Raw genomic sequence first — 13,648 nt, forward strand, 5'->3', positions numbered from 1 at the left:
GACCTAGAACTATAGACTTGTTATTAAAAGCTGTGACTAGACATAATTGTCTAGATAAGATCTCAGGTAGTATAGGAAACTCCCAAGTTTGCTAATGCCTTTTTTTTTAAGACCATCGATGGACAGACTTGTCCTAAGAGCTGAATAGCTCAAGAATTTTGTGTGCAAGCCTGCTTTTTTTTTGCAAGTTGCTGCTTTGCCTAACGAGTTGAATAACCCGATAGATATGTGTGCAGACTTGTTTTAGTACAAGTCGCATATTGTCAATTTTTGTCAACGAGATGAATCAGTCCAGAATAATATTTGTGCAGACTTGTGAATACAAGCCGCGAGTTGGGTGATAGTACCCGGGGGGGCTGAATAGCTCGGCGCACTTTGCTTTTGCAAGCCGCGATTAGGCAGAGACTAGTCTTTTACAACAAAAAGTAACTCTGCTTTATTAAGTTGTAATTATACCACTGAGGCCAATGGCCGATTTACATGAATATTTAAACTATAGGTAGAATCGACACAAGTCTTCGGTATTCCACGAGTTGTCGACTTCTTCACCAGTGAGAGTTTGGAGCCTATACGACCAAGGTCCAGTGACCTTGGAGACGATCAAAGGACCCTCCCATGGCGAGTTTAGCTTGTGCAGCCCCTTGGTGTCTTGAATACACTTGAGGACCATGTCGCTTGTGTTGAACGAACGTTATTTGACGTTGTGATCATGATAGTGGCGAATTGCCTCAAGATATCTTGCTGATGGGATGAGTGTTGCACAACGAGTTTCTTTGAGGCTGTCTAAGTCTAGACACCTTGTTTCTTCAGCCGCACCTTTCTCATATTGCTCGACTAATGGAGATTTCCACATGACGTCGGCGGGGAGGACGACTTCCGATCTGTAGACCAGGAAGTAGGGTGAGTACCCTGTAGGTTTGCACAGCTGTGTGCAAAGCCCCCAAAGAACATTGGGTAGCTCCTTGAGCTACTTGCCCCCTTTGGTGTTGCCAATGTCGTGTAGTTTTTTCTTTAGAGTTTCCAGTAACATCCCGTTGGCGCGCTCAACCTAGCCGTTGGTCCGTGGATGAGCAACAGAGATGCACCGAACGTCGATCCCATTGTTCTCACAATATTCCTAGAACTCATGGTTGTTGAAATTTAAGCCCAGGTCTATAATGATGTGATTGGGGAAGCCGAAGCGATGGACAATCTTGTCGAGCAAGTCGAGTACCCTGTCTGCCTTGGGGAAGGTTACCGGCTTCACCTCGATCCAATTGGTGATCTTGTCGATTGTCACGAGTACTCGGTTAAAGCCTCCGGGCGCTGTACGTAGAGGGGCAATCATGTCCAGCCCCCATCATGCGAAGGGCTAGGAGGGTGGTATGGTGATCAGCTTGTAGGTGGGGACATGTTGCTGTTTGGCGAAGAATTAACAACCTTGGCATCTGCGGACTAGTTTTTCGGCGTCAGCAAGAGCTATTGGCCAATAGAATCCTGCTCTAAAAGCTTTGCCCACAATCGTTCTTGATGATGCGTGGTTGCCGCAGTGCCCTTGTGGATCTCCTCCAATATGTCCTCGCCATCTTGCCATGAGACACATTTCATGAGTACTCCTGATGATATGCCTCATCCGTAGAGCTTGTCCCATAGGGGGGGAGACTGTCATATTCCAAAATTTTGTAATATTTATTTGTATGAAATTCCCAAAAATTTAAATTCCCTTCTCATCCCTAAATTCCATTTAAAAAACTTGTGTGGATTGAGTTGGATATTTCTGTATCTTATTTGGATCTCATATTTGAGTGTTTGTTCGAATTTTGAAAATTCAAAATTCAATCTAAAACTAAATCTAAACCTATATCTAAAAATATACAAACCTAGCTAACCTGTTGGCTCGCAAACCCCTTCGACCTAGCCCGCTTCGTCGTGCCGCTCCGACCCGGCCAAGCCGGCCTGGCCCGCCAACCACCGCTCGCCATCTCCTTCGCCCCTCCAACCTAGCCCGCCCGTGCTCGCACCGCTACCGTCCCGCGCCAGCCCAGCAGGCTGCACGCTGGCCCAACCTGCGTGCTCGCGTGCGTCCCCGCTCCGTCTTTCTCTCTTGCTACCGCTCGGGCCCGCTCTTGTGCTTCTTCCTTCCTGTGCCTTTACGCTCATGCGCACCGCGCGTGCACGCCTCGCCGTGCTGGAGCGCACTACCGCGCTCATCCTCGTGCCCATTACCTCGCCCGCACCTTTTCCCTTTTGAACTGGTGGCCTTGGATGAGCAATACGCTGCCCACACCAAGCCGTCCATCCTGGCCGTCCACGTCGCTGGAGCCGCACCCCAAACCCTAGCACGCCGCCGCACGTTCCCCAAACCCTAGCCCGTGCTCCTTCCCTATAAATAGTGCCACCTGGGGCCTCTCCTCGCCATCCTCCCAGGCTCCGCTCGTCCGCCACCGGCCACCCAAGTAAGAGAAGGGGGAGAGGAGAAGGAAGGGGAAAGGAGGAGAGGAGGAGGAGGAGGAGGAGGAGGAGAGGAGAGAAGGAATAGAAGGGGAAGAGGAGGAAGAGAAGAAAGGAAAGGAACAGGAGGCCGCCTGAGGAAGCCGTCCTCCGCCGCCCGTGGGAAGGTCGCCGCCGCACGAAGTCGTTCGCCTTCAACGTCAGCTCCGACGTTTCCCCTCTCTTCCTCTTGCCTCTTGCTGTGTTGCCCAACCTTCAAGCCACTGCCCGCCATGGCTTGTAGGGGCCACCGCCTTCCCTCGCCACCAGCCGCTGCAGGCCCAGACTACCGCGGCCCCGCACACCGCCGCCGCCGGGGTTTGCCCCATGCCCGCGCGGACGCACGATGCTGCGCCGCACCACACGCTGTCGGGCGTGGGGCCGTGGCCGAGCATCAGCCGGCCGCCACGTGCACGGACCCGAGTAGCGCCACGCCACGCGGCGCCGCACCCGCGCGCGCGCTCGCGTCTTCCGCGCACTGGCCGCGTCGCACTGTGATGTCGTGGGTGTGGTCACCGCCGTGCCGTGCGTCCCGTGGCTGCCACGTGGGCATCTACGTGGCTCTGCCACATAAATAAAGCATGCCAAGTGGCTGCCATGTGGTGCTGACATGGCCTAGAGCCCGAGCCCACTAACAATCTAATGGGCCCATCGCTGACCGGTGGGACCCAGTTGACCGTTGGCCTTATCTTTTGTGTCCGCTACGTAGATGTTTTACCTTTCGTGATTGTGTCCTGATGGACTTGTACCAGCATGTGCCGAAGAGATGTACTCATTACTCATGTTATTTATAATATTTGTACTCTGTTGTTACTTTATATTTCTGTGTTGGTATGGATTTATACTATCTGAGATAGGGATTCGCACGTGATAGCCTTCCTGGGACTATCACCGAGGTGCGTAGACTTGATTCTCAGATATGGAAATTCGGGTCCGTTTCAGCTGGTATCAGAGCCATACTTGATCGTAGGATGATCCCTAGCAATGGACGATAGACTAGGAAGCCTAACTATCCTTGAACTAAGTATAAACTCTTTGATTGATCTACAATTCCTTGAACAATTACTATTATTACCTTGTTTTGTCTAACTTATATATGACTTATTAACAACCTTAACAACATATTACGGATGACCAGAGCTCTGTCTAGGCTCTCTTAGCTTTACGGAGGAAACTCCCTTGAGCTGCCAATGTCCTCAGACGACGAATCAGGTCCGTGGAGAGGCCCAACTCCCGAGTACCACCCCGGAGATGGATCCGTGGACTGACTGGACCGCTTCTGACCTGATCTAGTATTAGGTTGAGTTAGACTCACCATGATGTTTTAGCATTAGAGACTACCACCCATGATTCTCGATGTAGTAGTATGATGATCCTCATGTAATCTTGAAGGTTTCTGTTGTACACCTCGAGATACACCTCTTTTGTATGGTGCCTTTGCATGAGTGATATGGAGTTTCATGAATTTTATAGTTCTTATGCTTTTTATTATCTGTGTGAAATTGTTTGTGTGTTTTAGCTTTATATTCCCTTAATAATTTATTAACCCCCTATATAATTTCTTGAGAATAACGGCTGATCGCGATCTCATTTGGAATAGATGTCGGGTTTGAGGAGGTCGGGATGGTTGCTACACTATTTCGAGGAGGCAGCCAACGAAGATGGGCCTAACCTTGGCAGAGGTCGTGGTCACCGAGGAGGTCGCACTCCCCTAGGCAGACTTCGTGGAGGTCGTCGCGGAGGATGTGGTGGCCATGTCCCAAAGATGGAGGTACAGGGAGATGCAACTGGCGCTGAAGGAGAAGTTCACCAGGAGGGTCAGGAGGAGCAGGAGCAGAATGTGGACGCATGAGGTGCAGGAGACCAGCAGGCACCGCCGCTGCCTAACCTAGCAGAGGTGATGGTAGTTCCGACACAACTGATGCAGATCATGGTTGACACTTTGCTCCAGTATAACCAGGAGGGGGGCCACCGCAGGAACCCTTCAGCTGAGTCTCTACAGAGAAAGGTTGAAGGATTCACCAAGCTCTGTCCATCCATGTTTGACAACTCAGACAACCCCTTGGACGCAGACGAATGGTTGAGGGAGATCGAGAAGAAGCTGGACTTGACAGATTGTACAGATGAAGAGTGTCTGGCGCTAGCCACCCACTATCTGATCAGGACAGCACGTGCTCGGTGGGACAACTTCTGTGACGCTCACGCAGACCCAATGCACGTCACTTGGGACAAGTTCACTGAAGCATTTCATGACCACCACATTCCTGAGGTAGTCATGGATCGGAAGGCAGATGAGTTCCGAAACTTGAAGATGGGAAACATGAAAGTTCAGAAGTACACCAACAAGTTTCAGAACTGATGAGGTATGCACCGGACGACTCCAACATAGAAAAGAAGAAGATGTACTGCTTCCGCAAAGGGCTCCACTGAGGCATGGAGATGCACTTGTCTGCTCACGACTTTCCAACTCTGCATGCTCTAGTGGGCAAAGCACTTCGAGTGCAGAAGTCGAGAATGGAGTACGAGGAGGTTCGAGGGCACAAGAGGAAGTGCCAGGATCAGTTTGGATGCTCAAGGCCATCTCAGAGGCCGAGGATAGGATCTCCATAGTTCCAGCAGTAGAAGCCCCGCAGCTACCCTTCACAGCCACAGCAGCACAGGAACACCAGTGGAGGAAGTGGAAGTTCTGGTGCTTGGAAGCTGAGGCGCCAGCAGACTACCCCTCCCGAGGGTGCAAAGTTGATTGTCTATTACACGTGCTGTTAGCTCGAGCACAAGTCGTTTAAGTGTCTACAGAAGACTCAGGCAGCAGGACAATACCGCACCAACCAATACTAGACACCAGCCAAGACACCAGCATCAGGAGGACCCCAGTAGAGGAACCCTGCAAGGACCGCACCGCCACCTACCCGAGGACGCCTGAACCACGTGACCACCGAGGATGCCACAACAGCTCCGGATGTTGCCCTTGGTGAGTTCCTTGTTGATTCAGTCAAAGCTACAGTTTTGTTCGATACTGGTGCCCAGTTTCTTATGTTTCAACCAAGTTTGTGGAAGAACGGTCTCTCCCTACTACCCCTCAACCAAGGCCTATCATAACCAGTTCCCCCTAGGAGAAGTAAGGAGCACCCTAGAGTGCAAGGCAGTACCGCTGGTGATCGAGAAGCAGCAGTTCCTAGTAGATCTGATAGTATTGAGGTCCTCAGGCATCGATTTGATTTTGGGAATGGATTGGTTGGCCAAGCACAAGGGACTAATCTTGTGTAACCCCCGATTTGTTAAAGTGGAACATCCAAGCGGAGTTCAAGTACAGTTTGAGCCGTTATACCCCAAGACAGCACCTCTGCTATGCAACTTGAACCCCAAGACTGTTGAAGAGGTATTCGTGGTGTGTGAGTTTCTGGACGTATTTCTAGAAGAGCTGATAGAACTACCCCTATAACGGGATGTGGAGTTTGTGATTGATCTGTTACCTGGTGTAAGACCTGTAGCACAGAGGCCATATCGGGTGTTGGCTGACGAGCAGGATGGACTCAAGAAGCAGTTGAAGAAGTTGCTAGAGCAAGGATTTATTCGACCAAGTGCTTCACCCTGGGGTTCACCCATTCTTTTTGTGAGAAAGAAGGATGGCCCGATGAGGTTGTATGTGGCTTACCGAACGCTCAACTCCATGACCATCAAGAACAAGTACCCGTTGCCACGAATTGTCAATCTACTTGACTGGCTCAGAAAAGCTAAGTACTTCTCCAAGATTGACTTGAGGTCGGGATACCACCAGATGAAGATTTGAGAAATTGACATATCCAAGACCGCCTTCAACACCCGGTTCGAATTGTTTGAGTTCACAGTGGTTTCCTTCGGCTTGATCAATGCACCAGCGTACTTCATGAACATGATGGACAAGATCTTTATGGAAGAGTTGGACAAGTTTGTGCTAGTGTTTATTGACGACATTCTGATCTACTCAAAGATAGCAGAAGAGCATGAGGAGCACCTTTAGATCGTGCTAGAGAGGTTACGACAACACCGGCTTTATGCCAAGTTCAGCAAGTGTGAGTTTTGGATGGAGGAAATTGCCTTCCTAGCGCACGTGTTGTCAGCAAAGGGAGTAGTCATTGACCCCGCTAAGATTGAAGCAGTTACAGAGTAGGAGCAGCCTCGCAACATGACCGAGATCAGGAGCTTCCTTGGATTGGCAGGATACTACTGGATATTCATTGAGAACTTTTCCAAGATTGCCAAGCCTATGACAGAATTACTGAAGAACAATGTGAAGTTTGTGTTATCTGAAGCCTGTGAGAAGAGCTTTCAGGAGCTTAAGTCAAGACTTACCACCACCCCAGTGCTAACCTTACCGGATATCAATAAAGACTTTGTGGTGTACTGTGATGCTTCCAAGAAAGGATTGGGTTGTGTGCTGATGCAGTAGGAAAGGTCGTGGCCTATGCGTCTAGATAGTTAAAGAAGCATCAGGAGAACTACCCAACACATGATCTGGAATTGGCAGGCGTTGTGCATGCTCTCAAGATTTGGAGGCACTACCTGATCAGCAACAAGTGTGAGATCTACATAGACCACAAGAGCTTGAAGTACGTTTTCACACAGTCCGAGCTGAACATGAGGCAAAGGTGATTGTTGGAGCTAATCAAGGATTACGAGTTGGAGGTTCACTACCACCACGGAAAAGCCAATGTAATGGCCGATGCTTTGAGCAGGAAAGTCTATTGCAACAACCTGATGGTGAAAGAAGAGCAACTTGACCTAGTGAGGAGATGGAGAAACTTAAGCTGAAGATCATTGAGCTTGGAAAGCTATGTGAGCTACAAGTGACCTACGACCAGGAAGAATGGATCAGACAGGCACAGGCCCGATGTTCAGAAATTGAGACCCTTCGAGAGCAGATGAAAAGAGGCAAGGCAACTGATTACCAAATGGATGATAAAGGCACTGTTTGGCTGAAAGACATTATTTGTGTAGCCAAGGATCAAACTATACGGGAGTCTATCCTGAAGGAAGCACACAACTCAAAGTACTCTATTCACCCAGGGTGCACCAAGATGTACCAATATTTGAAAGAGAGGTTCTGGTGGAAAGATATGAAAGTTGACATAGCCAACCACGTCGCCGATTGTAATACGTGTAAATGAGTGAAAGCTGAGCACCAGATACTAGAAGGATTGCTTAAACCGCTTGAGGTACGTGTTTGGAAGTGGGAAGACATCTCCATGGACTTCATCGAGGGTTTGCCCAGGAGTCAGAAGAAAAATGACTCAATTTGGGTGATTATGGATAGGCTTATCAAGGTCGCTCACTTTATATCTGTGAAGTGCAACTACAGGACAAAGAAGCTCGCAGATCTGTACGTGGACAACATCTTGAGGCTACATGGAGCACCTAAGAGTATTGTGTTTGACAGAGGTTCGTGGTTTGTTGTCGAGTTTTGGAAGAGCTTTCACAAGGCTATGGGTACTACCTTGGAGTACAGCACAGCGTTCCACCCACAGACTGATGGGCAAACTGAAAGAGTGAAAAAATCCTAGAGGATATGCTGAGAGTTTGTCTACTTACCTACAGAAGCGACTGGGAGAACAGCTTGTCTTTTGCTGAGGTTTCCTACAACAATGGATACCAAGCTAGTCTTCAGATGTCACCTTTTGAGGCTCTCTACGGAAGGAAGTGCAGGATACCTTTGATGTGGTCCGAGGTTGGAGAGAGGACTCTCTTTAGGCTAGCAACTATCAAAGAGGCTAAAGAGAATGTGAGAAAGGTCAGAGAGAATCTAAAGATTGCTCAGAGTCGCCAGAAGAGTTACACCGATAAAAGAAGGAGAGACTTATCCTCTGAAGTTGGGTATCACGTTTACCTCAAAGTCTCACCACTCCGTGGAACCAAGTGGTTTCTAATTAAAGGAAAGCTTGCGCCGAGATTTGTGGGACCTTACCAGGTGGTTAAGCGAATTGGAGATCTCGCTTACAAAGTTGGCTTACCGGAAAGCATGGCTGGAGTACACCCGGTGTTTCACGTCTCACAGTGGAGGAAGTGCCTGAGAATTCCCGAGGAAGAGGTTCAGACTGAAGCTTTAGACCTACAAGACACTTTGGAGTATGCAAAACACCCAATCAAGATCTTGGTTCGCGCAGAGAAAGCAACAAGGAGGACATCTGTTCCTTACTATAAAGTGCTTTGGAGAAACCACACTGAGAGAGAGGCAACTTGGGAGAAAGAGTCTAATATGAGAAAAGAGTTTCCACACCTGTTTGAGGAGAAGAGTTTCCGCACCTGTTTGAGGAGGAGGTCGAAGCTTAATCTCGAGGATGAGATTCCTAGCGATACATTTAAAGGTGCGTGTCTCTTTCCCTCAAATTTTCTAGTTAACGTATTAGAGTTGGAAGCATAATGTAAATTTTCATCTGTTGTAGCTTTGTTCAAAGCTAATGTCAGCTTATGGAATGACATCGGTGGCCTTGTCTCCATCTTAACACATACTCATAACATCATAATCATAAACCATAACAGGTCTTTTGGATACTAATGCAATGCATAATCATAACATCAAATAGCAGGTCTTTAACAAGAACCTTGACAAAGTTCATACCAACAGATAGGAAATGCATAAACCATAATAGCAAATAGCAGGCCCCAGCTAGCACTGTAAAAAAGCATACACATCCAAAAGACATGCAGTAAGCACACACATTTACTAAATGACCACCTAGACTTCGTCTGCCGCGCTAATCCTGTCCATGATGTTTGCCACAACCTCTTTTGATTGTTGTAGTAGGACAATGCTCTTCTTGAGGCGATCACGCTTGGTTCGCGTGCTGGGCAGCGGCGATAGCATCCGCTCAACCCCAGCCATTTTGTTGCCTAGCAGCTAGTCGACGAGCTCCTCCTCAAGATCGTTCTCCACGAGCCGCTTGACACCACGGAGGACATGCAGGGCCAACCCATCAATGAGCCTGAGCACTATGCTCTTCCAATACGTGGTCAGCCACGCCCTCAAGTCGAACGCCTACCCTACTAAGTCAGCATGCATCCTAAGATGGCACACGTCCACCTCCCCAAAGCCTTCCAGGGTAATCTTTGTTTGCTTGATTTGTTCTCCATAGATTCCATGAACTTCTTTTGACCTTCCATTACCGCTACTCAAGTCTTCATGTAGTCAGGGTTTGTTGTATAGTCTGCCACCAGCTCCATCTGTATTAGCTCTTTGACGTGCTACGCAGAGCGTGCCCGGGTCTTCTCCATCAAGCTCTGGATGGCGCGCCGGCATGATGATTGCTCCTGTGAAAAGTTTTCAGAGTGCTGAAGCAAAATTTTCATTACCAGGTCCTCAACATACTCCTAGACCTCATTGATTAGATCTTCCAGCACCTAGCCAACCATCTCCACCTTCTTCTTGAGGATGACATGGAACGCCGATCTTGGCAGGAAGTTGGGGAGATTGATACCCATGGTCTCCTCCACAACACGCACCTCCTCCATCAGAAACAGCTCATCGCTGCGCATTGGGCATTTCGTCGGCAGCTTCTTTGCATACCACTTTAGCATCTCTGCGATGCGAGCCGTGCCATGGAAGTAGCTGTCATCCGGGAAGTCATCGAACTCAGCCCTAACCAGTATCTTCTCCAGTGAAGTGCAGACCTTCTTGACGATGTGGAAGAACACTCTTACAGCATCGCAAGTATTATTGAGATCCGGTGGCATCTGGTCAAGCTTGGTGCTGCTGTGGATGAGGCGTTTGTTGATCTGCTTGACAATATTAGGGAGGCACTTGGCAATGATGGATGCTTGAATCTGCATTAGCCGCTGTGCAAGGACTAGAATGCCGACCATGGACTTGTCGATCTTCGAAAGCAACGGGTGGTTCTTGAATAGCCGCGCCTCCTCAGCGCGCGCTTGGTCGTAAGTTTCCTCTCAAATGCGGTTACAGACGCAGATGTACCTAAGCCCAATGCCCACGTCATCCATTGTGACTTTCTCGAGCAACCCTTCAGGGTTCTTGTCTACCTTTGTGGCCACGGCCAGCGTGCGCTCGCCGGTGCAGTCCACTTGCTGCGACATGCGGATGGACTCGCACGTGGGAAAGTCCACCGTGGCCGACAGTACGTTCAGGATGATGCTCTCCTTGGGGGCGATGTACTCCATGATGATCTTGGCAACCTGGTCGTAGATGTCCTTCAGCTAACCCTGCACGGGGATGCGCGTGATGCCGGGGAGGTCGACGAGGGTGAGGTCAGGCACGCCCCTCTTCCGCACGACGAGGGTGATGGGGCGTCGGAGATGCCAGCGATCTCCGCCGTCGCGGTGTTGATGGCATCGGCGACCGCGGCCTCGGAGGTAGCCACCATGCTACCGTTGCTATACTCGAGCTAGAGCTTGGGCGCGTCAGTGAAAGGGTCGTCCTGGAGGCGCATGACGAGCGGCACGCGGGTGCAGATGCCTTGGCCGTGCGGGAGGCTGACGCCGGCTAGGGACTCGAGCACGCTGGACTTGCCGCTGGACTAGTCGTCGACGATGACGATGGTGGGAAGCTGGATGCCCTCCTGGGTCACCTTGAGGTGGCGCAGCCGGTCGACGGCATTGAGGACCGGGCGGATCTGGTCGTTGTAGGAGGCTGCGATGGCGCTTGCTTTCACACCGCTGGCGACGGCTACGACCGCGCCCTTGGCGTCCTCGACATCATTCTCCGCTTATCCCTGGTCCGATGCTTCTTTGACATGTTGTTTCCCAGTGGTATGTGGCTACCTATTCCGTTTGTGCTTGTTAGCGTCGGAGTCGCAAGCCGAGCGAGGAGCGATATATCTGAGGAAGGCAGGGGGGCACCTCCAAGTCCCAGCTGAAAAGATCATGGGGATAGTGCGGGGAGCCAACCAGCCAGGGAGTGGTAGCGGCGTTGCTGGGAAGGGGAGGTGGGACGGGAGGGCGTTCGCTTCGGCTTCCATAATAAATGCAGAGCATTTGCTTGCCCTTTACTACGTGCAGTTTACTATCTCCTCCGTCCTGTGCAATCAACATTATTTCAATTTTCGCCAAACTATAGCTAGTATCACACCTTCTTTTGAATTATAGAATAATTATGTGAAAAATATTTATTGGCAGTCAAGAAACAGAAAAATATTATAATGGGAAAGAAAGTTTTCGGTAGACTCGTGTGCTCCCGTGAAACTGCGGGCTAAAGTACATATAGAATTTACAGTAATTTTTTAGCAATTGCATCGCCGCATTGCCAAAGATTAAAGAATATCTAGATCTCACAATTGGAGACATCGGAACCATTCGTTGCACGGTATCCGCGTTCCGCGGTCGCACTCAAATTAACCGCAGTGGGCCGTGCCGAACCGTCTTGGGCCCTGTTTAGTTACTCCCAACTCCCAACTTTGACACTATGCAAAAAGAAGATTCCCCATCACATCAAACTTGCGGTACATGCATGGAGTACTAAATGTAGATGAAATTAAAAACTAATTGCACAGTTTTGTTGTACTTTGCGAGACGAATCTTTTGAGCCTAATTAGTCAATATTTGGACAATAATTCACAAATACAAACGAAACGCTACAGTGTGCTACAGTGCTGTAACAGTAATTTGGCACCTCCCAAATTCCCCAACTAAACAAGGCCTTGCTTTGTTTGGGCCCTCACTCAGGGGAAAAACAACAGAGTGGCCAGATTCCCCCCGCTTGACCTTGGCCCGTATGACCCGTTCGACAAAATGGGCCAGTGGACCGGAATTTACTAATGTCGGCCTTCGGAATCACAGCCCACTTGTGGTTGGTTTTTTTTTGAGAGAGAGAGAGCCAACGCAGCTTCCTCGCTCGTCAGAGGGCGCTGCATACACAGAGATGGATCATTCCAGATCAACTGCGACCGTGGTTAACGTGACGTGTCGCGGTCGCGGCTGACCGATCGACGGATGGGGCAGCGCGACGAGACGAAGGACCAATGCGGGCGGGTGCGCGGGCTGGCTTCCACCTCACGTGATCATTAATGGGAGCAGCAAACATTCAACGCCTTCGAAGCGATAAACAACGCCCGGAAACCGTGGCGACCCAGGCACTGGTCGGCTCTCCCTCGTCCCGCCCAGCAGCCCGCGCCATGGAAGCTTGGAATCTCTTGAGCTGCGTGACCAGAAGCTTTCCGTGAATTATCAAGGCCTTGTTTAGTTGGCGAATTTGGGAGGTGCCAAATTACTGTTACAGCACTGTAGCACACTGTAGCGTTTCGTTTGTATTTGTGAATTATTGTCCAAATATTGACTAATTAGGCTCAAAAGATTCGTCTCGCAAAGTACAACAAAACTGTGCAATTACTTTTTAATTTCATCTACATTTAGTACTCCATGCATGTACCGCAAGTTTGATGTGATGGGGAATCTTCTTTTTGCATAGTGTCAAAGTTGGAAGTTGGGAGTAACTAAACATGGCCCAAACCATGGAGGAGGGCCGCACTTCGATGCCATTTATTTCCCCGGTCTCACTTACGGCCAGTTAGGCTCTACTCGTCCCATCGTATGTTTAATACTAATTTGAAATATTAAATATAGATTATTTACAAAACTTATTGTGCAGATGGAGTCTAATTCGCGAGACGATTAAGCCTAATTAGTTCATGTTTTGACAATGTGCTGCTACAGTAAACATGTGCTAATCATGGATTAATTAGGCTCAATAAATTCGTCTCGCGAATTAGTATAGGGGTTATGCAATTAGTTTTATAATTAGCTCATGTTTAGTCCTTCTAATTAGCATCCGAACATCCGATGTGACACTCCTAAAGTTTAGCACCTCGTATCCAAACACCCTCTTAAACTAAAGCAAAAGCTAAGGGTATGTTCAACGGTAATTAATACACCGTCTGTATGATGCCACGTAGATAGTTTTCGCTGAGTTGGATCAGAGAGAAAGAAGAGAGAGAGCGTGAGACGACGGCCGCGGCTCGTGCTCCCATGCCTGTCGGCGACCTCAACCCCTTGTTGTATGACCTGCGGACGTCCCTCCGGATCAAGTGCGAAAATTAACCTCGTCCTGCAGCAACGCAGCGCCGTGCTCGGCCGCGGAGGCCAGGCCACCGCACTCGGTCCACGGCGGCAACACCACCGACGGGAGGCTTGACGCGCTCAGCCCACGGCAGCCGCGCCCCGGCCAGAAGAATCTGGCCGTGCCACATGCGGTCGCCAT

At 49.5% G+C, this 13,648-nt stretch overlaps 1 pseudogene; it reads right to left on the reverse strand.

Moving 5' to 3' along the window:
- Positions 1 to 9,181: 9,181 nt before the first annotated feature.
- Positions 9,182 to 13,648, reverse strand: LOC101758393 (annotated as a pseudogene).

This window comes from Setaria italica, chromosome IX (assembly GCF_000263155.2).
Source record: "Setaria italica strain Yugu1 chromosome IX, Setaria_italica_v2.0, whole genome shotgun sequence".
Lineage (NCBI taxonomy): Eukaryota > Viridiplantae > Streptophyta > Magnoliopsida > Poales > Poaceae > Setaria > Setaria italica.